Raw genomic sequence first — 25,142 nt, forward strand, 5'->3', positions numbered from 1 at the left:
GTATGTGTCTGGATTGAACCTGAAACTCTATGTGTCAAACCGGCGAGAGGACCGCTGCCGCATGTAGATATAAAATGTTACACTTCTTCAATGGGAGATGCAACAGATATTTTCTTGTTAGATGCCAAACAAAAGCAACCCTTATTGACAAATCAAATTTAATAAAATTTACGACTTAACCATTTTGATGTTATAGGTACTTCTTAATGATCCCGGTAGAGTCAGAATTGCTTAGGGTATCATGTTTTGGGGACACCAGAAACAGCTCATATATCCGCACGTTTTGTTTTTTTTTTAAATTCCGATACCAGTTTAATTAAGGATAGGCGTGGATTGCTTAGGGCATCAAGTAGACTTAATCTGGATCCGGATTAATCCCGCACTGGGTATAGTCAGTATACTCGAAGTTGTTAACACATACTTAGTATATGAGTATAAAGGATCCATGTAAGTATGGTATATTTGCAAAAGTGCTAATTGTAAAATGAAAGACACGGTACGACACGTCTATAAGATAGGTACGTCATCCCTTCTTTGGAACGGAATTCATGTAGTGGTAGTTCAAGTGAAAATTGTTAATCTTTGTAACAATTTTTAATATTGAATGGTTATAATGGGAATATCTTTATTCTGAGGTACGAGGAATATTATTGTATTACTCGCGTCACGGAACTGGCAATCTAATAATGACGTGAGAGGAAAGTCGTCCACGATGCACTTAGTTTTCCAATCTAAACAATAGAAATTCAACGGGTGCGCGGCCCGCGGGACACTGATCTATCTCTATGTAAATTATCCGGGAAATAACAGACTTGCGTTCATCAGGTCGACAGGTCACGTGGTATAGTCGTGATAAACAGGTTCTCATTTTTTTATATTACAAAGAAAAATACCGATATTGAGCATGTATCTTTGAAATTCGTATTGCCTTTATAAGAGTCAAAATATAAAGCTAATGTAATCTCCATACATAGCTACGTACGTCAAATATTCTACTGAGCTCAATATGCTTCTTTACAAACGGTAAGCAACTGAAGAATATGTAACGTAATTTAAAAAATGTACTTGCAAGTAACTTTGGTCTGAAGTATTTTAATACTAAATGTAGGAGTATATTTTTAATGCAACAAAAATTCATTTCCTGCAGAAAAATGATACAATGAGAAATGATACAAATGCCGTTAATTATGTGCAGTTAACATTTTTTCTATACCTAGAGCGAAGAAATAGAAGAAATCTGGTACTTTGAGTACGATGTGAACTTACAAGACTTATATTTTTTTATTTCTGAGATTACCTACATGTATCTTAATAAACGAATTTAGAGAGGGATTAAAAACAAATTCAGAAATTTAATATGAGTTAGGCCAATAAACTCCGGACTCAATACTTATGTTTAAATGATAATAAAATAAGAATAACTTACCACATTGTTGCTGAAATATATCGATAGCATTCGCAGACGCTTCGCACGCACAGCGACGAAATCTTGTTAAAACAGCCTTTATTTCTGGATGTGGATATCACAGTCATTTCAATCCGCTCCATTTTCTTCACCTTTATAGTATTATGGGAAAAACATGTCTTCGCATAGCCCTCGCAAGCTTTCCTGTTTGTTAAGAAATAATATATCTACCTTACACATTGGTTTTTTTTTATTATACTTGTACTAGATTCCCGACTACACCCACGTACCCATAGAACTTGGACTTATAACTCTATTACTAAGCCTTCGCTGTCTGCCGTCTGTCACAGGGCCGTACCTCTTGAACTGTAATAAATCGACACTTATTTTCTAGAGTATTTATAATGGTGGCCGCTATGACAACAAATACTAATAAAAATAAATCAAAATTGGGTGGTACGGAACCCTCCGTTGCGAGTGTGACGCGCACTTGGCCAATTTTTAATATTATGAACTAAAATTACGAATTAATCATTAATATTATTATCGTTTACGTTTTAATATGACTTGTAGTTATAGGTAGGGTAAGGGTACGTAAGTCGTACCCCTAAGGGGAAAATGCTGTAATATTTGGGGTAATTTAAATTAAGCAAAATCTTGTGCGTACTTAGTTGTTTAATCTTTAGTTTTTAAAGTATCATATAGAATTTTAAACAAAATAAAAATATTTTATTTAAATAGTGGTTTTAACGTTTTTCCAAAGAGTACTGGTACTGGTTATTGCACCTATTTGGTGTTTCTCTTTTTGTGCGATAACTTTATTTGTATTTTGATCGGGATTGATTGAACAGGTGCGAAATTTGCTGCTGCATATATTTACTTCACGTTTATTAAATCCCAATTTCACATTTCTGAGTTTCAATAAAGCTTTCCTTCATTCCTAACTTCCTGCTTTCAAGTATAGTATCTTATTTTGGGAAAAATAAAATGTTTCGCTCACAAAGACAAACAATGTGAATAATTTCTGGAAATGCCTAAGCCATACAAGGTACGACTTAAGAGTTCCTCATTGGTACGACGTTAACATTGGTACAACAACACATCATTTGAAAATAATATTACTGACATAACCTTTAAAATTTTTACCATTTAACTAAATTAATAGAAGAATGTGTCAAAATAGAAAAGAATCACAGAAATTAACTTAATAGTCGCACTTCTATTGAAATTGCTTACGAATGAACTTATATTTTTAGTGGAAACATTGATAAGACTTGTTTTTTTAAAATATTTTTTAATGAATGGTGCCGACATGGTTCCCTGTTATTATTGTTTGCTTGCATAACTAACTAGCATACTTTTGAAGCACCAGAGATCGGTTTTTGTAAATAAGAGACTAGATATTGCTGTGGTACGATTTAAGCGCTGATACGACTAAAGCAACCTTCCCCTATGTATGTGTTCAGATATGAATAGAACAGGATATTCTCGTTGTACAAGTAAATGGATCTATAATTATTTTACTTTAATGTTTTGATACATAAGATTGTCGGAAATTGTGAGATCTACACTAATATTATAAAGAGGAAAACTTTGTTTGTTTGTTTGGTTCTAATTAAAACTATTGGACTATTCAAAAACTATTGGACCGATTTTAAAAATTCTTTCACCATTCGAATTATCTACGAGCAACATAGGCTATATTTTATATGAAATATATTTGATAAATAGATTTTGAGGCGGTACAAAGTTTGCTGGGTCAGCTAGTATGATATAAAATCATGCAAATCACGTAGCGTGGTACCATCTCGTTTTACTTTCACACATCAACCCAATAGATAAATATATTGTTCCAACTTTGGAAAGTGGTTAGAACATAATTCTATAAAAACAAAAATAATTCTATACAAATAAAAATGTATTTGGCTGAAAATAAAATATTTAAGAATGATATAATTAAAAAAATGTATTTTAACACGCTTTTATTAGCTTGGGTTGTACGTTTGTATGTCTGTAATAGTATGTATGTACGTAACAGTAACGGAATCTTTGAGCCCGATTTCTTTCCACTTTGAACGTTCAGTTTAATTCAAAATTTTGAAGAATTATCAAGAACCGATGACAATACACGATTTTAATAATTTTGTACCATTGTCCTTATCAATATCCTCAGGATTTACGATTTTCGAGGCGAGAGAAAGCGCCTTATGGAGCGTTCAGGCAAAGTTACTATAGTCCGATTCATAATTAGGTGTCCAAAATGTAAACAAAGGTGTTGACGTATCAAGAAAATATGTGTCAAATGGCAGTTTCTTATTTTTGACAATATTAAATTAATACATCGATAATAAAATAATAATCTAAATAAATTAAAATCAATTCACATTTTCCAATATTTATAGTAACTCCATTTCATTTCATACAGTAATAATAATAAAAAACAAGATTTATGAGAGAAAATTAAATTGTGATAATGGTCACACAATCGGCATCCAACACATTTTTTGTGCCGCCATTTTTAAGTTTCGTATTTGATATTATTCATTTTTGTGATCGTGATCGAACTCGAATTTTTTCTAGGTTTCTTAGCGCGTTTTTTTTAAATTGTGTGCAGTTATTAAGTTTTTGTTTTGTGTTGAATTTTGTTAAATTTTTCGTTTCTTGTTAATTTGTTAAGGTTTGCAATACCTGTAATCGAATTTTGACAATGACATTTCTTTGTTTACATTTTGGACACCTAATTATGAATCAGACTATAGATTGATTTTTAGCTTTGGAAAATAATAATGTTATTTCCCTATAACTCAAATGTACTGAAACATATCTATAATGCCATCTTGTAGAATGATTTTTAGGATTCCGTACTCAAAGGATAAAACGAAACCCTCCGCTGTCTGTTCGTGAGTCACAGGGCTTTATCTCTTAAACCGTAATAGATAGGGTGCTTTACGAAAATTGATAAGTGGAGCACTCCACGCTTTTTTCACAATTATACAATTTACTGTTCCTTAATTGATTCGTAGATTGAAAATTATCTTCTACTTTTTAGTTCATTTTATCATAATTAGTCTTTGATATGATACAAGCTACAGTACCAGCTATAGAAGTACATGCATGCATTGTGAAAATTTAAAGTCCTATTTCGATTCAACAGATAAATAAATACCGTTTCTTTGTATAGGGATCACCCTTTATTTTTAAATTCTTTTTCAATTTGATATGATGTGATTTCGGACACTATGTCCGTATTACTATAATACAGTTTGTAAAAAGTCAAGTGGCTAACTATTTATCAACAAATGGTTCGAAAGATAAAGTTTAGTGACAGACAGAAAAAGGACTCATAGACAGCGAATGCTTAATGATACCGTTCCCTTAAATATGTATATTATACCTATTATGACATATTATACTATTTAAAGATCATAAAGAGTAATTTCATGAAAAGTAGAGCAGTGAATATGGGCGAAGTCATGTGCTTCTCTAGTTTTTAGCAATACTATATTTAGTGCAAATACTTTTTTAATTCTTTATTATTTTCTTTTATACAGTTTTTGTTTTCATTTTTACTGTATAATAGAACCACATGACATATATTAATACCTACAAATCTTGTAATTATTGATATAGGTATTATTGTTTATTCTACATGTTGGTATATTTCCATGATTTGCACAAACACAATTTGAACTAAAATTACGAATTAATCATTAATATTATTATCGTTTACGTTTTAATATGACTTGTAGTTATAGGTAGGGTAAGGGTACGTAAGTCGTACCCCTAAGGGGAAAATGCTGTAATATTTGGGGTAATTTAAATTAAGCAAAATCTTGTGCGTACTTAGTTGTTTAATCTTTAGTTTTTAAAGTATCATATAGAATTTTAAACAAAATAAAAATATTTTATTTAAATAGTGGTTTTAACGTTTTTCCAAAGAGTACTGGTACTGGTTATTGCACCTATTTGGTGTTTCTCTTTTTGTGCGATAACTTTATTTGTATTTTGATCGGGATTGATTGAACAGGTGCGAAATTTGCTGCTGCATATATTTACTTCACGTTTATTAAATCCCAATTTCACATTTCTGAGTTTCAATAAAGCTTTCCTTCATTCCTAACTTCCTGCTTTCAAGTATAGTATCTTATTTTGGGAAAAATAAAATGTTTCGCTCACAAAGACAAACAATGTGAATAATTTCTGGAAATGCCTAAGCCATACAAGGTACGACTTAAGAGTTCCTCATTGGTACGACGTTAACATTGGTACAACAACACATCATTTGAAAATAATATTACTGACATAACCTTTAAAATTTTTACCATTTAACTAAATTAATAGAAGAATGTGTCAAAATAGAAAAGAATCACAGAAATTAACTTAATAGTCGCACTTCTATTGAAATTGCTTACGAATGAACTTATATTTTTAGTGGAAACATTGATAAGACTTGTTTTTTTAAAATATTTTTTAATGAATGGTGCCGACATGGTTCCCTGTTATTATTGTTTGCTTGCATAACTAACTAGCATACTTTTGAAGCACCAGAGATCGGTTTTTGTAAATAAGAGACTAGATATTGCTGTGGTACGATTTAAGCGCTGATACGACTAAAGCAACCTTCCCCTATGTATGTGTTCAGATATGAATAGAACAGGATATTCTCGTTGTACAAGTAAATGGATCTATAATTATTTTACTTTAATGTTTTGATACATAAGATTGTCGGAAATTGTGAGATCTACACTAATATTATAAAGAGGAAAACTTTGTTTGTTTGTTTGGTTCTAATTAAAACTATTGGACTATTCAAAAACTATTGGACCGATTTTAAAAATTCTTTCACCATTCGAATTATCTACGAGCAACATAGGCTATATTTTATATGAAATATATTTGATAAATAGATTTTGAGGCGGTACAAAGTTTGCTGGGTCAGCTAGTATGATATAAAATCATGCAAATCACGTAGCGTGGTACCATCTCGTTTTACTTTCACACATCAACCCAATAGATAAATATATTGTTCCAACTTTGGAAAGTGGTTAGAACATAATTCTATAAAAACAAAAATAATTCTATACAAATAAAAATGTATTTGGCTGAAAATAAAATATTTAAGAATGATATAATTAAAAAAATGTATTTTAACACGCTTTTATTAGCTTGGGTTGTACGTTTGTATGTCTGTAATAGTATGTATGTACGTAACAGTAACGGAATCTTTGAGCCCGATTTCTTTCCACTTTGAACGTTCAGTTTAATTCAAAATTTTGAAGAATTATCAAGAACCGATGACAATACACGATTTTAATAATTTTGTACCATTGTCCTTATCAATATCCTCAGGATTTACGATTTTCGAGGCGAGAGAAAGCGCCTTATGGAGCGTTCAGGCAAAGTTACTATAGTCCGATTCATAATTAGGTGTCCAAAATGTAAACAAAGGTGTTGACGTATCAAGAAAATATGTGTCAAATGGCAGTTTCTTATTTTTGACAATATTAAATTAATACATCGATAATAAAATAATAATCTAAATAAATTAAAATCAATTCACATTTTCCAATATTTATAGTAACTCCATTTCATTTCATACAGTAATAATAATAAAAAACAAGATTTATGAGAGAAAATTAAATTGTGATAATGGTCACACAATCGGCATCCAACACATTTTTTGTGCCGCCATTTTTAAGTTTCGTATTTGATATTATTCATTTTTGTGATCGTGATCGAACTCGAATTTTTTCTAGGTTTCTTAGCGCGTTTTTTTTAAATTGTGTGCAGTTATTAAGTTTTTGTTTTGTGTTGAATTTTGTTAAATTTTTCGTTTCTTGTTAATTTGTTAAGGTTTGCAATACCTGTAATCGAATTTTGACAATGACATTTCTTTGTTTACATTTTGGACACCTAATTATGAATCAGACTATAGATTGATTTTTAGCTTTGGAAAATAATAATGTTATTTCCCTATAACTCAAATGTACTGAAACATATCTATAATGCCATCTTGTAGAATGATTTTTAGGATTCCGTACTCAAAGGATAAAACGAAACCCTCCGCTGTCTGTTCGTGAGTCACAGGGCTTTATCTCTTAAACCGTAATAGATAGGGTGCTTTACGAAAATTGATAAGTGGAGCACTCCACGCTTTTTTCACAATTATACAATTTACTGTTCCTTAATTGATTCGTAGATTGAAAATTATCTTCTACTTTTTAGTTCATTTTATCATAATTAGTCTTTGATATGATACAAGCTACAGTACCAGCTATAGAAGTACATGCATGCATTGTGAAAATTTAAAGTCCTATTTCGATTCAACAGATAAATAAATACCGTTTCTTTGTATAGGGATCACCCTTTATTTTTAAATTCTTTTTCAATTTGATATGATGTGATTTCGGACACTATGTCCGTATTACTATAATACAGTTTGTAAAAAGTCAAGTGGCTAACTATTTATCAACAAATGGTTCGAAAGATAAAGTTTAGTGACAGACAGAAAAAGGACTCATAGACAGCGAATGCTTAATGATACCGTTCCCTTAAATATGTATATTATACCTATTATGACATATTATACTATTTAAAGATCATAAAGAGTAATTTCATGAAAAGTAGAGCAGTGAATATGGGCGAAGTCATGTGCTTCTCTAGTTTTTAGCAATACTATATTTAGTGCAAATACTTTTTTAATTCTTTATTATTTTCTTTTATACAGTTTTTGTTTTCATTTTTACTGTATAATAGAACCACATGACATATATTAATACCTACAAATCTTGTAATTATTGATATAGGTATTATTGTTTATTCTACATGTTGGTATATTTCCATGATTTGCACAAACACAGTTTATAGTAGCAGATTGCACGTGGAATCGATTATCGTGTGAATAATTAAATGTTTCCGTTAACTAGAATTTGTTCACCTGTTAGATTTGTGCAAAGTGCACAAAGTGTGTAAATATAGTTTTACATATGAGTTAATACGAATTTTCAAGGACAGGGAGAAATCATAATGTAAGAATTATAATTGTTATACTCTTTAGCTATTTGCAGTGATATTCGCTTGGCATCTTGTGTTACAGTATCCATTGTTATCGCCAGCTTTCCTGTAAGTAAAAATGTAAATAATTAAGTCGTAGATACCTGTAATAATAAAATTAATATGCTCTACATAATTTATAGTTCTTATGTCTAAATAGGGCAAAGGACATGTATGAGAATTCCACCTGCTGCTGAGTAGTCGTCGTAGCCCGTGATTGATTACTTACAAGTGACCTCAATTAGGATTTGAAGTCGGTTATTAGGGTATTAGTATTGCTGTGTTGGAGATAGAAAATTATTATTCTCTATCCTGTTATTTACTTTCTGATTAAAGGGCAAATAACGAATGCTGAACGGTAGGGATATACTTTGGAGGCACCTTAAAAGTAAAATCACTACTACCCATTTAGATATTATTGTATTGTTATATTTTTTACTAGTCTTGATAGACAATAGATTCGTACAAAAAGTAGTATACGATAGACGTAGATAATAATGGAGCAATGAGTACTTAAGTATAATAATGCAAAAGTATAAATTTTAAATAAATTGATAAAAATAGTTTATATTAGCGTTGTTATACTTAACGCATTTATTATGTAGAAAAACTGAACATATAATTTTGTGTAAGTGCATCCTTACGAAATTTCTTTCAATCTGATAAGTCCTGAGAGTGCAGATTTGGTTAATACTTTGATATGCGTGCACTTTACCTTGATACAATGAAAGAATATTGCATGAAATACAATAATATAATCTGTTAAAAAAACTAATATAGATAATGAATATTTAATTTTAATAAACCAATTTATAGAAGTTTAAAAAGAAAAGCAGTGGGATTTGCTGCAATAAAAAATCGGCTTACAATTTTATTTATACAATAGTGTTCATAGGGATGTAAATATTTTTTTCGAATTGAAATCGGAATCCGGGTTTTGGTGTCATAATCGCATTCAGCTTGAAACTGAATAAACAGAAACTATTCTCCAACTGTGTAAACAAAAGAATGCAAGATATGTTATCTTTTTGAGTAATTGAACATAAAGTTGGATTTGTTTTACATATTAAGTGAATATAATCATACAAAGGTGGCATAACCTTCCATCTACATCGTCATGTCCACATACATAGACAGCGAATGCTTAATAATACCGTTTCCTTAATTATGTATATTATACCTTTACATAGGTCATAATGTTAAGTAATGCTGTTTTGAGTTTGATGGTAAGGGATTCACACTTATACGAGGAAAATCGTAGTCCTTAAGATTATCAACGCCCTGAGGTAAGACTCCAATACTCTTTATTATTGATTGATTAGTGCGATTTCATTATGAATTATGTACTAAATGGCAACTAGATAATATATTTTCTTAACGTTTTGAACTAAATGGGATTTTTTAAATTGAGATATTTCCCGTACTTTATCATTTATAATTGCTTCACTGAATTTGATCCTTTTAAACGAAACTATGGAATGGCGCAATAATACAAGGTGCGTGTGTTTTTGTTTAAAATGAACTCGTTCAAATCTCGGCTAAGCAAATAGATGTTTTAAAATTCGATTGATGCAGGGTTAATCCCCTTCAGCGTATTTAGCAATTTGATTAAGTTTCGGATTTGGTCATCCACGCACACTTGAAAAATTCACCCTGTATAGTGTCACCGTTGCAGTATAACGGCACGAAAGGCAGGGGCAACCTACTGTCCTATTTTTTCACATCAATAGACGTAGATAATGTAAATAGAATATCAACAAAATAATATGTTTTCTTAAGTCTGTCAACTAAGTAAATGTGATTTCTTAAATTGAGCCTTTTTCCCTTCCTTTGTTATTTATAATTGCTTTACAGAATGTGATCCTTATAAGTGGCACTATGCAATGGCGCAATATTACAAGGTGCGTTTGTTATTGTTTAAAATGAACTCGTTCAAATCTCGGCTAAGCAAATGTATGTTTTAAAATTCGATTGATGCAGGGTTAATCCCTTTCAGCGTATTTAGCAATTTGATTAAGTTTCGGATTTGGCCATCCACGCACACTTGAAAAAATTCACCCTGTATAGTGTCAACGTTTGCAGTATTACGGCACGAAAGGCAAGGGCAACCTACTGTCCTATTTTTCCGCATCAATAGACGTAGATAATGTAAATGTTACAATGTTGCTTACAGTTTCTGCGCGGGTACCATTGTAAGAATGCGAAACGGTAATGGATTTGGGATAAGATGTAAAAAACTTTCGAAGCAAGTACAATAAGTACATATATGCATAAATATATTATTACATTTGCATAATTATGTAACAGAGTATCGACTCTGGAGGTACTCGTACCATACAATTTTTTTCCAAGTCAATGTTAAGTGTTTCTGTGATCTAGTTTGGTGTAAGGGTAGAGACATTTCCACTGTTACAGTTATAGGCGTAGATGAAAGTGAGCAAAATATAAGTTTGACAAGATTTTTTCCATACAGATAAACTTCATCATTGCATCATTGCATTGCATCAACATTGCATCATACATTATCTTCTCTATATCTAATCTAAAGATCCATGAACGTTACAGATTCTGAAAAGAAACAAATTTATGTACCGGATATACCTAGGTACAATAAAATTAGGCTTATTAGATTTATTAAAATTCAAAAGTTATGATATTATTTAATTAAATCTATCATCTCATATATATATATTAAACCAACAAATGTCATGAAAGGCATTATCTGTAACGAATCTGGGGAATTATATCTGATGCAATAATTTACATGATGAGAAATGGAAGTTCATCTTTAAAGTAGAAAAAATAATCTTTTCCGTCTCTTTGCTGTCATGCAGTGCAGCTTTTAAATCTTAAAATATAAATGATTTCATATTACTATTTCTACTGTGCTTTTAAAAGTGTTGTTTCGCTTAATAACGAGAAAATCGCTATTCCCTTTTCTATTTTTTCCGTTGCTTTCATTTTTTAGAAAACTGGAGTAAAAAATAATGTAAACTATTCCGATAACTATTCTAATTCAATTAACGAGGAGCTCGTGCATTTTAGTGCAACGTTATGTCCTTGTATTGTATTTCTGTGCTAGTCTTTAATCACCCAGTTTTCATTTGTCTGAATATACTAAAATGTGTCTTTAATTAAAGCTCCGATAGAGTGGAATATACAATTTCTTGTTGATAATACGTCATGGTACTTTTCAAAGTACTTTCAATGTGGTAAGTAAAACTACCGTTTACTCTCTTTTGGGGAAGTTTCTACCAATAGGTAACTTAACATTTTTCTGCCAATATTAATTGAATTATATATATATATATAGTACATTACAGTACGCTATCATAGACAACTCATTACTATCCCACTGCTGGGCACAAGTCTCCTCTCAGAATGAGACGGATTACTGAGGTACTAGGATAGTGTTCTAGATTACCCCAAAGTGAAGTTAACTAATTTGTTCTCTTGTAAAGTATTGTCGTTAATTATTAGGTACTAGAAGAATGAATTCAGTTCAAGCCTTCACTTTGTATATTATGTATTGCAGCGGCGGGAGGGTATATCCTGTGGTAATTATGAAAATATTAAGAATTATTAAAAAAAAATTGTTATCACCGACACTTGTTAGGTATGTGAATAATATTACGTGAGGTATGTTTGAATATGTTTACGAAAGTACCATATAAGTTTCAAAATCATTTATTTACCCATTTACCTACGTCAATAAATCCAAGACAATTACGTTATGCTGAGGCAATTATAGAATGCCTTCATTTTCGGTCCCTATAAACTTTGTTATTTACGGTAAGCTTAAAAACTTGCATACAAAATAAATTTACACAGAATAAAATGTTCCCTCTACATAACACTTCAAGTGATCCCGCATGCACATTGCCGCTTCTCTTATTTTATTTATTTAACTGTAATAGTAGCAATAAACACTAAAAAAATCTCTGTATGTTGAATCTTTTCGTCAACTTAGTTTTAGTCTTATTGATATCAGTTGTAGAAGTCGCGGATAGCCCAAGTATAACTATTGAATGAATGTAGTCAATCTAGGCCGTAATATTGAAAAGGAGGTTTAAGAATAAAACAATTTAATAAGAACGCAGATCACTTTATTAACTAAGAGGTTGAGACAGTTTCTTTGTCAAAGAATTCATTTAATATGAGCCCTTTCTCTTTTGATGACGCAGCAGAATATGTGGGACAAGCTTGATCCACATTTTATAGGAACTAAGATTTAATTTAAACACTTTCTTGGTAAAGTTTACTCTTCAAAGATTTATAAGTCGGAATTGAATATATAATTTTATATTACCGATAAGCTAAATAAAATATTAAAACTAATAATGGTTTTGGCAAGGTTATGCAAATGTGTTAAGTTGTATGTAAAATAACATAATTGCACTATTATCCATTTACTAAATGTGACGAAAATCCGAAGCATATCTTAAGAAGAAAAAGAAAGCAAAATGTGTATTAAAATCAGTTGTAACAAATATTGACTAAATTGTATACCTCTGACTACGTAAGGGAAAATAATTATTTGAGTTAAATATTTTAAAGATCAAAATAAATTTGAGAGCTAAGCTAATTTAGAGAGATAAGCTAATTTAAAATGTATTGCCTATGGTAAAATAAAGTGTACCATAAGATTTTTAGAAGAAAATTATGACAGAAAAGTAGGTGTAGTAATTTGTCGTCGCAAAGCTTTGGCGGCACCTTTGTGCAGGCTGGATAGCTATCACCCTCTTACTGCCTCTGCCAAGCAACGCACGCACCGCGTGTAAGAGCTGCGTAATTACCGACAGAGAACCTTCCATCTGAGCTTCTATGACATAAAGGTTGCAATCAATCTGTATGAAAGACATCTGTTTGAAGTTTGATGCGTGTGATGTCATTGTGACTCTATTGATGCACTTATAAGCAAAAAACAAAAAGCATTGAAATGGAACAATCTACATTTTTTTATTTAACGCCGATAAAGTACTTAAAAGTGGAGCACACAATTACAAATATATTTTATATTTATAAATGGACAATTTCAATAAACTCCAACACAATGCCAGCGCTATTATTTGCGTATTATGTAAATCTGGATTAATTAAAAAATTAAATTTAACATGTATTTACAGACTTGTCGGTTATTTCCGGATGAAATAAACGAGTGCTACAGTTAAAAGCTACGTCGAAATTTAATATTGCATTGTGTTTATGGCCAATAGCGTTTTTAAATCAAATAAATTGATGCTAAAATTCAATGATATTGTTATTGTACTTAATTTTACACGGTACTTTTATAGCTCAATGTATTTTAATACCTCATATAACCTATCTGAGAGCATGCGTTATAATTTTCAACGACAATCATTTAGTGGAGGGAGAACGAGATGCGAATGCGTTATAGAGAGATATTATGCAAGTGCATCTTTTAGTTGAATGGACATTGTCCAAATACCCTACGGCAGTCGAGCGATTATTCAAAACAGACGTGGTAACATGAATTAGCAACTTGTGCGGATATTTCAGATAATCGTTGAGTAAAGTAATTTCTATTTTGATCCATTACTAAATATTATAAAACGGATTGTTATGGTTTGGTAACATATTTTTTTTCCATTTTTATTACAACAGTTTCACATTTAAAAAAACAGCAAGTACAGAACGGTCTCTTAATTTTTATTAGTACTTATAACCACTTTTTGCCTTCTACAAAACTCTTCATATTTATCATCATTTGTAAAATGATGTATATCTTTTGTAAGCAATGAGCATCCCACGTGTGTTTGCTCCCTATATGGAATATCCCGAGGGATCCAGAGTGCACTGGCTCGACACAAACCTTGTAAAGCTCGCTACACCAGCCGCCGGCAGCATCACGCCTTGCCAGTGAGGCTGACTCGAGTTTCATTGTCTATCGACGTGTACTTTACACTTAATTTGTCATTGATTACATTTTCTTGGTATTATATTCTGCTTATATTTCGTAGTTACTCTTTTTGTGATTGTTGTTGAAGTACTTACTAACTGCTTATTTAATAAAATAAACAGCTTACGTATTAAGAAAGCGAATGCAAAAATATCATGAGTGGACAGAACTTCGATCAAATACTTGTTTATCCATACCTAATTGTACAGCCCTTTTTAAATACAGCCTGTTTTCGATAACTTGTATCCCAAATTTACATTTCTAGAAATATAGAAAGTTGAAATTAATCTTGCTAAATTATATTGCTCCTGTTTTCTGATATTATTAATTAAATAAATACGTAAATATTATTAAAGTACCGAAAAATGAAATTACCTACATAATAAAGCGTTGTTTGTATGTAATATTATAAACACCAAATGGGTAGTAGTCATGTTGCAGATAATAATGAAGAGATTAAATTATGTTGGGTTCATTTTGACAATATTTAACTATGAATTTGTCTGCTATTGTGTACATTGAGTTATGTACATTACATACTTAATTACCTACATTAAGCCGAGCTCGCTAAATATAATTGTGATTGTCAACTCACCCCTTGTAGTTAAATTCATCCGCTCCTCTTCAGTTCGCAGCCAATCAACAGCGATTTGAGCTGACTGCGGGCTTATTAATTTCGGTATGCCAACTGATTACCTGCGAATATGTGAAGCGTTTACTCAAGTGTCATGAATTAGGGATAAATACGGAGTATATCTGTGGTTCGCATTCAAGGCAATGAGGACAAGTGCTACTTAGTGCGATTCTATTGCGGAGCCTCTTAGTTACACGGAATACCAGGTATACTAAAGAGCACTTGGCATATAATACCAATATCGGAAAATAATGCTTAGAGTTGAGCTTATTGCACACAATATAATGTACAAACGCTCTGTCTCTTTATTGAGAGAATATATGGTCCATCTTTTTGCTATGCCCATATTTTTGTATTGATGATGTTGGTAAATTATCTAATTTTTAGATTTTGAATATCAGTCACTGAACAGTAATGTAGTTGCTTCGATGTGACTTACTTTCAAATTAATGATAGGAAGCTGCTGTAACGGAGTTGTGTTTTTAAAGACATTGTATTTATGTGTATAAGCTTTTTGAAACTTTCCTTAAGGTGATTAAGGTGTGGTAAGGGACATACATTTAATTGAAGTGGTCTAACTTCGGTTTCAAAAGTAATAACGCATTTATGACCGACCTGTGGTAGAACTTCGATCCCAAACGTTGATTACAGATGTCCATGAGCGACAATAACAAAATATCATAGAGACTGACAGCTGCTGTATGCTACTTTAACTTACTAAAAACATAAAAATATTAAATAAAGCAGTACAAATAATTGTAAGTACAATAAATTTAAGGATAGCTCATGTATGGAGGCTATGCGTGAGAGATTCCCTTCAATGACGTAACAACCGTGCTTGAAGTTGAGGTTGAAGTTTGTTTGCTATGTTTCCGCATAGTTTGAATGAAAAGTTGTGTGTTGTGCTTTAACATGGTTTTGTTAAACTTACGAAATCTGGCAGCTACAATTTCGTGGGATCGTTGGATAGTAGGATTCTCTCAGTAGAATCGGCCTTCGGAGACCACAGCTGTAGTTATCTGAAACAAATGAAAATCGACGTTTAGGAATAGGACTTTATTAAAAGTGTTTTGTTTGGTATTGAAATCGGTCTAATATTATTTTGTTACATTAAAATATAGATAAAGGAAGTCTTAGCAAGAAGAGGTTTTAAAAGTTTGGATCCTAACGTGTAAAATGAATTTACGCAACATTTTTTTTACTTTTTTAAATGTTTATTTAATTCTTTTGTCATGGAGATAGTCCGTCTTAGCTAACACGCAGTACTTTTGTGTGTAGCGCAGTCTTGACACGGTAATTACTATTTACACGGTAAATTGTAGGTACCAAGTAGAAAGGGGAAGTCAGTGTAAAGGATCTCATATTTGTGTGCTATAGTAAAAAATGAGTATTTGTCATTTTAAACGCGTGTTTTGCGACTGTTTGCGCGACATATTACAACTGTTTGTATAGCCTAAAATATAAATTATTTTGTAAGTAATCTTACGACTTAAATATTTTGAAATCTCTGCCTTTATTTAGAAACGATATGTTCCGAAGCTATATCTGTATCTGTTCCGAAATTAAGGACAGATATAGTTTAAAAACGGCTAGCTATTTGTGTATATTAAACTTTTAAAATAAAGAAAAGGAAATCTTAATATAATCCTTCTTTGAAAAAAGTTTTCACGCTAAGCTAGGATTTATACGGGGTGTCCTGTAAATAGTGGATAAACTGCTAACCGCCTGTAGGTCATACTAGAGCTTAACAAAATATTGACTTAAATCCACTTTATGAGTAGACGTTCGGTCAAAAATAAAATGGAACTATTTTTTATTTTTCATTACGTAACAAGTTTTTTGAGTTATTTTTTTTTTAACAAAACGAAGAAGAATTACTGTAATCGGCAGGCAATATGGGAGTAACAAAATAGCGTCGGTTAGAATGTCATAAGGCTGGATTCAACTGGCATTGTACATATATACATGTTTGCACTTAACTAATGTGTAACGAGTAGATAACGAGTGAGTATATTTTGAATTTTACCAATAATTTACATAGAGATTAGAGATAGGTGTGGCAGAAGGTCGCCATTGATCACTGTTTCAAATTTATCTTTTCTTAAAAGTATTGACAACGCTCAAATCAATTGCTAACATACGGCCGTACACATTTTTCTGTAGCCCGTGGAGATATACGATGAACAGATTTGTTTTAGACAATCAAAGTTGCATGACAAAGGTGTTGTCAATAGAATTAGCAGGCTATGATCCCAGTGTAGGCGCGTCGTCCATTCGTGCCACGTACCCCGGCTAGTTACATCAATTTGCTAGCATCGGATCGTGTGTATACTTCTCTCTACTCGATTTAATACTATCACCAAGATTTGCATGTCACAGGACACAAGGTACCCGAGGCAAATGCCGTTATACTAGGTTTGGGGACAGATTGCGTTGAACGTGATATCAATATTCGTGTACCTGGATAATACGATTTTGTGTCCATTGTCACACAAGCGATTAGTAATTTCGTATCTCGAATAATCAATAAGCTTTAATACATAGATTGCATGAAATAATCGACGTAGACGGGAAAGAATGTTTAAAATATAAAAATGTTTAATATGACCATAGATTAGTAAAGATACTTCGCCGTCTTGAAATTGAATGAAGCCACAAACGGCTTATAAGTAAGTTCTTTTTTTGAATTCTTGACAAATAAAAACATTTTTAGAGAAAATTTACGAATAAATAACAAATGCTGCGTAATTTACATAATAAATAAATAATTACTTCAAATATTTTAGGGACATTTTAGCACGGAGACGTGGCAAAACTTTTTTACGCAACTATTTCAATTCTCAAAACTGGGTACATTTTCTTGTTAGGAGTGAGTAATCTTTACTAATCTATGAATATGATACGAGTATACGTTACAATCTTGGCCTTCAGGGTTCGAAATTCATATCACCTATGATTTTTCCGAGTGATGTGTTTATTATACTATAGTTATGCTTCTATGGCAAAGAAAAACATTGTGAAAGATCTTTAATATCTTATTGTTTTGCATAGTATTATCAAATAGCCTAGGTCAACCAATTCGTACTTAAGCTCGAACTTAATTTCAGAATTGACTCGCGCACAAGAAACTTAGACGACGATCAGAATCTGTGATCCATAAATACAATACGTTGGTATCGATGGCATTCTTATTTTTTTAATGATTTCTGAAAATTCTGTCAAATATAATGATATCGTAGAATGATAAAGCAAGGCTTGCGTTCCATATAATCGCTCGAATGACTTAATCTTACTCAGATCGGAAAACATGGAAGCTAGCCAGCAGTATCAAAGTTACAGCCGTGGCTGTAACAAGCTTACTGTATCTGTATAATCACATGTAATAGTAGGTAGGTAACTGGCATAGTGCCGAAACCTAGCTAGGTATACGTACCTACGTATGTTAACTTATGTATTGCACGGGCGAATTAAATTTTGATCGCGTCAGGACCGCCAGAGTAAATCGTAGCTCAATTACGCGATTAGGTTATCATGTTTATGACGCTAAACGAAATTTAGAAAAGTCCGGGTCTTTTTAATAAATATTGTGCGTTTAATAAAACACCATTCTAAGTCTTGTCAACATCATAATTACATATGTTTCAATTGAATTGTGTAAAATCTTAAACTTGGAGGAATAACTATAATCGAAATGACAATAAAATATAAATCTCATAAATATAATTACTCATGTTCTAGAATCTACTAAATTATTGTATTACTCATGTAAAACATGTAGTACCATTACATCAAAACCACGTTTAAAAATATTCTAAGCAATTCCTCCCTTCAATTTTTTGTTTTTGATTACAGCGGAGTGATTACAGATTAGTAAAAGGGTGTCTGGACATGAGAAGCAAGGGTTCCGCGTGCATCGTAGCATTGTAAATCAAAGGGCATCGGTAGGGGCAAGGTTGGAGTGGCTCGAGACTAGTGCTTACACGAGTTGTAAGCCATTAACACTCGAACGAAGCAAGGGAAAAACTTTTTATACGCTCGCAACGCCACAATAACGGGAGGGCGCGACGCTCTACAACTAGTCTGTGGTGAATTCTGCAGTTTTGTTCACCCTTTTTTAATTTTGTTATTGCTGATTTATTTCTAATATAACGATATTCTGAGTCTAAATAGCACCGCTCTTTGTGTGGGCCATTTCTTTAAATACGTAGGTACAGATCGTAGATTGGTTTAAATTTTAAAACACATTAAAATATAAGTTCTCAAATAAGTAATTTCATCATTTGAAACTTGTCTGTGTATATTTACTTAATACAAGAGTTACAATTTTTTTTCAAGTTATTAAATCTTTTTTTTATAATATAGGAGTAGGAGACGAGCATACAGTCCACCTGATGGTAAGTGACCACTGCCGCCCATGGACATCTGTAATCAATCCCAGATAGGAATAGATATTAAGATTATAAAAATTACAAGTATAGGTTATTTCTTGTCACTTAAAGAGTCTGAAGGGTCTGTCAATACATGCCTCGTTGTAAATATCCCATGCGTGCTCAATGGGGCTATGAGCGTCCTGACCCGACGCTTGACCTCAGGTTTTACATGCTTCTTACTCTAAACGCTGACGCGGTGTTCCTACGTAGTAATAATACCAAGTAACAGGTAAGTTCTTTATATATGGAAACAAAAATAAAATACATAAAGGGTTATAAAATTATTCAAGTATAACATATTGCTCTCCGTAAAAACTTAATAAAAGTGTGAAGTTAGATTTAGAAATTATATCACAATTCTCGTATTGTCTCAATCCTCAATTATCTGTATTCCGAGAAATTGATTTGGTCTCCCTGCGGGCTGCTCCTATAGCAGTCCCCATGTAGCATTGTAACCAATTTCTAAGTTCATGTCCAGTGGTGGTTTCAATATGTGAAGTTCGGAAACTCAGGTTGTTAAATATCATGTATTTTAAAAGTCAGTGCTTATAAGGCAAACAAGTACTAAGCGTACTTATTATTAATCGCAATTACATGAGTTTTATGATAAAATTATATTTTAATTATTATTATAATACCTATCCTATATACTTTTTACTTTTATTTGCAATTAGTTAGTAAGAAATGGTATTCACCAAATAATTTTTAGAACATACTTTTGTGACATTTAGTTTGTTATTAAATTACCCTGATGTATAAGTATTTTTCATGATATACCTATTATGCGTATCTGTAGTAAAAGTATTTCTATATAAATTAAGCTTAATATTTAAATTTAAACTAAAATCGAAAGTTCAAAATGAGGACACATAAAACGATAAATTTGAAAGTTAATGCAATGTAACCAATGTGGATATATTACCAACTGGTATATGCCACTTTACTGCATTACCTATTGAGGTTACAATGTAACCAATATTCGTTCAGGTCGGTTTATTTCTGAATTTATTAAAAGTATGGTAACAAAAATAAAAATGAGAATCCAAAAAAAACGTATTTAAGTAGATTTACATAAAAATGGGCTTTAATTTAAAACTATTTAAAAGCTTGTATTTCGAATACTCTTTAAAATTATAGTTTTCTCTAAATATTGTTGTATAAACGAAAAACTTTCGTATAAACAAATTCGCAACGAGAAATGCTGCAAAAATTTGATAAAAATCCTAGTGAAGTAGAAAATAATATCGTGAATTCTCTAAGAGTAGAAAAAATTCGTTTACAAAAAAATCATCACAAATAAGTGAAATCCGTTATTTGAATGCCAAATAGATATAAGTTGGTCACAAATTTTTCACCGTAAAAGCGTAAATTACGTTGTTTAAATGCCAAATATATATATAGGTCATTATTAATTTGTTTATCTCTGAGTAGTTGATGCACAATTATGTATGAATACTAAATAGCGTAGTTTCGGTCTCTCAATGGGGGTTTGAGGTTCGATACCTAGATATGCATGTTTGATCTTTTAAAGCTATATATTAGAATTTAATTATCATTTTCTTTAACGGTGAAGAAAATCATGAAGAAAAAGTCAAGCATGTAGATTTTTTTAAAGTTCACAAGTTAAGTGAAGTTTATTAATTAGCGCTTGGCCAGTTCGGTGGACTCTAAGTGACCCAAGCCCCTCTAACTAAGTGACGACTGACGAGTAATGGACTGACGACGACTATGTCGATAATGCTTAAAACTTAAACAAACCACATTTCAATTGAGATATGAGGTTTGACACATATTCATTTTAGGTTATTTTTTAAAATAATTTACTCTCTTTAGGTTCTGCAAGGATTGCTAATTATATCGGAGGTCAACATAAAGAGGTCGTCTAATTGGCCTCAGTTTACATACACACCTGTTCCTTTTTTTACGCAACAAGCAGAACTGTTTCAAAACATTTTGTCCTGTTTGGGTTCGTTAGGTGGTAACCTAATTTAATGCATACAAACAGGTAGGTAAATATAAAACAAGGAAATATGATGTGTCAAATTTTAGCATACTATTTTTACAAATGACAAGAGGACAATAGATTCACATATAAAGGCATATGTATTTTACACGTGGGTGTTAACGTATGGCTACTGTGCCTAACTCCACGGTCACGACCGATTTCTTTATTTTATCGGGTTTGAGGTAAAAAGTAACGAATGTAAAGAATTTCTCCCATCAAAAATATAAACATGAAAATGGAAGCTAAGTTCAATCCTTCAAACCTTCTATAAGAAAAAATGAGACCTAAATGGGTGTTAAGGAAGAAAATTTAAATCTGTTCCTATTTTTAAAATTTATATGTACTTATAAGATTACAAAATGTCGCCTATTTCGGAATTGCAGATACACTGAAGTTTTATAAATATACTAGTGGTGCCCGCGGCTTCGCCCGCATTTTAAAGAAATAATATGACATACATAAAATATTGTACCTGCATTGGAATGACAGTGGTGCCATTTGTCGAAAATTGGTCTTACCAACTCCCAAACCCTCGTGGGCTCTTGGACATCAACTTTTCTAAAGATCATTACTTGATCAAATGCATAGTTTCTATAACTACTTACGAATTAAAAATTAATTAAAAAACCTTTTCCCACGGACTAAATTGTGAATCTAAACCATTCTCAAGTCCCCTTGAACACACACAACAAATTTCATCAAAATCAGTCCAGTCGTTTAGGAGGAGTTCAGTGACATACGCACATAAGAAATATATATATAAAGATTTATATAGATTTCAAAGCAAATAACAGGAAATTATATTCAGACTAACTCGCCTTTCTTTTAATATACTGGCTGTGAATTGTTAATACGTTTCTTCAGTAATTTTTACTATTACTCATTTAGAATACACGGTTACATGGTACATAACTTGGAATTCTTTGTTTGTTACAATTGCCCTATTTTAAGACTAAAATTCAACGAAATATTTTTATACGAACTATGTCCATGTTTCGCCAAAGGACTAAAAGAAAAATTGGATACACATTTTTCTGAAAAGGATTTTAAGACGGGACCGTTCGAGGGCTGTGCCAAACGTCATGTTACAAAACATAGAATGTCCCCGTGGATGGGATTAGGATTTAGGAGAATTTGATAGAAAATAAACATGTTTTAATATCTTTTTCTGTTGTGCAGAGGTTTCAAAGAAGCGTACGGTCCACAAATGACCTCTCATGACCCCAGATAAGATTGGAGTTTTTCTAAGGTCAGTAATTGATGCGTTGCTACTTCTAAGGACTAAATTGGAATGCATCGTATAACTCGTATACTCCTTCCATATCTCTGTTTAACACTGCTGCTAATGAGCTGTTATAAAGCAGAACGATCGGTATTGCGGTGGTGCTTTCGGAGTCGAACTATAAAGCGTTAAATAAAAAATGGATACATCTGAGAGTACACCATAATGATCTTAAACGCAAGTGAAATCTACCAAACTGCACTTCTCCGGTTTAAAAAGGATTTAGTTATTATTTTTCCGGGTTAGAAAAGCATAAAAAGGATTAAAATCGTAATCTAGAATGATTACGATTTTAATCCTTTTTATGCATGTTACACAAGCGAAGTTACAAAGTGAAGATTTGAGTCGTAATGACCCTATCTACTCAATGTTTTACGTCACACTAATTAATCCGATGTTGACGACAACACCACCCCCACAAAAAAAAAAATAAGTGAAAGTAAAACTTGTGATTAACATACAATAAATATAAATAATACATTATTACTTCAAGACGTGCTAACATACATGTCTGAAACCTTATAGGCTAGTATTGAGTGTTTAGTATTGGAAACCAAGGAATTTCCTAAATAAATATATTTTTTTCTTAATGTTATTTTTACCTCGTGTTTTGATTGTACAGGTAATACATATTAGCAGTCAGTAATACAAAGAATATTATGCACAAATATGAGGCCCAATTTATACATTACCCAGGACCAACACTGGTAGAGAAGTGATTAGCCTATCAGAATGGTATTGTAGGCTTTATTTTAAATAATTTCTATTTCTGCAAGATCCTTACCTTTTGTTACAAAGATACATTAATGCAAAATATACCTTTATCATAAAGCAGCATTACGCGGCAGATAAATCAGTACTGCATCAATTTGAAGCTGTGGTAAATTGCTAGTATAATTATAATTTCGACAGCCGTGTAAATACATAATATAGGTTGGAAACAAGCGCAATAACCACAGAACAACAATAAGTCATCAAGTCAAAAAAGTTTGTTGGACAGTAATGAATAAAATAGTTTTATTTGCAATTGCAGTGATTAACGGGCGACATGTAGTTATATGTTAATTAAAAACCGCGGACCAACTCTATAATGTAAAATTGGTATTTTCGTCACGTACTATAAACGGACCGGAGTGACTACATTGAACCTTATTTGATACGTAAGTCTTTATGCTTTGTATTTGAACTTATTAGAATTTAAACTTATTAGGATCGTAACATATAATAATGTTGCACGTAGACGTTATGTGCCTACTTTAGATGTTCTTCCGAATAAAGATCTACATTTATTTAAATTTCTTATCTTTACTTACGTAATTGTGTATTCGAAAAATAAAGTTTATCTCTTTGTTATTTTGTTTTTAAAGACATTGATTGAATTTCAAAAGTTTTGTATTACACGTATTTTATTAATATTAATTTTCTCCACTTTACATAAGATTTATTTCTGTAAGTGTCTCTTTGTAGGAAGTATCTTTCAGTTACTCTATAAATGAGGTACACTTTCTATGAATGTCATATTAGTATCAGTTAATTATTTTTAATAATACGCTACCTATATTGCTACCGCTTTATGAACGGCTTTTATGTTTAATCATCATGCAGGTCTGGAAAAACAACTTTAAAAACTACAGACAGACATTTCAGTTTTATTGTTATCTGGGTACCGTTTCCGTTTAAAAATTAATCTTAAGAGCTTAGAAATATTGCGTTTGAAGAGCCGCGTAACAGTAATTAGCAAACCATTTCTACGTATAATATTTAGTAAGAACCCACCGTGCATTAATAATTCGTCTTTTATGTAAAGATAATAAAGAAGGAATAGGAATATTATAACAAACCAAAGACGTCTCCGAGACGCATCTTTGTAGTGTTTTGTATGACTTAGAATAGAAGCAGGCATGGCTGTTCAATATTTTTTGTAGCGAACACAAATTACTATGTCCGTACATATGATCTAAAAGTCATAAATTATTTTGGGTAATTTCATTCACGCTTTCGATTTACAATGGAGGTATGTATTTTGTAACAATGGAACAAATTGACCGGATGCACCGACCGGTGAAACAATGGGCACAATCATGAATCCAGTTTGTCACTCCACAACGAAACTGAAACAATTATATTATCTCCAATCAAAGAAGAGATTTCAATATAAAAATACACGCAAAATGATGTTAATTATTACTGTTAATTATTTATTTAATAATACGTTTAGAGAAGAAATAAAGTCATCGCTTCTGCTAACGGACTTAAGAAGTTACTAGACTGTTTTACCAAACATTGACCACAGTACCCTTACCATGAGTTTTTACGTTTTGACAAATATGAGTTTTGGTATTTGTTTACGTATTTGCCCATACAATTTCCAATCAGCGCCCCCAGCGGATTCTGTCAGAACTAGGAAATCGTA

The 25,142-nt window shown here is 31.8% G+C and overlaps 1 long non-coding RNA gene across 2 annotated transcripts in view; it reads right to left on the reverse strand.

The window, feature by feature from the left end:
- Positions 1–1,432: 1,432 nt before the first annotated feature.
- Positions 1,433–25,142, reverse strand: part of LOC140757761 (uncharacterized) — a 63,630-nt gene continuing 39,920 nt past the window's right edge. For both annotated transcript variants that reach the window (XR_012104023.1, XR_012104024.1), the window contains exons 2-5: positions 15,944–16,031; positions 14,974–15,074; positions 8,456–8,525; positions 1,433–1,609 (exon numbers count right to left, since the gene is read on the reverse strand). This is a non-coding gene — a long non-coding RNA (uncharacterized LOC140757761). The remainder of the gene's footprint in view (positions 1,610–8,455; positions 8,526–14,973; positions 15,075–15,943; positions 16,032–25,142) is intronic.

The sequence above is a fragment of the Epargyreus clarus genome, unplaced genomic scaffold (assembly GCF_041222505.1).
Source record: "Epargyreus clarus isolate Ecla_fem2 unplaced genomic scaffold, WU_Ecla_fem_2.2 ptg000005l, whole genome shotgun sequence".
Classification (NCBI taxonomy): domain Eukaryota; kingdom Metazoa; phylum Arthropoda; class Insecta; order Lepidoptera; family Hesperiidae; genus Epargyreus; species Epargyreus clarus.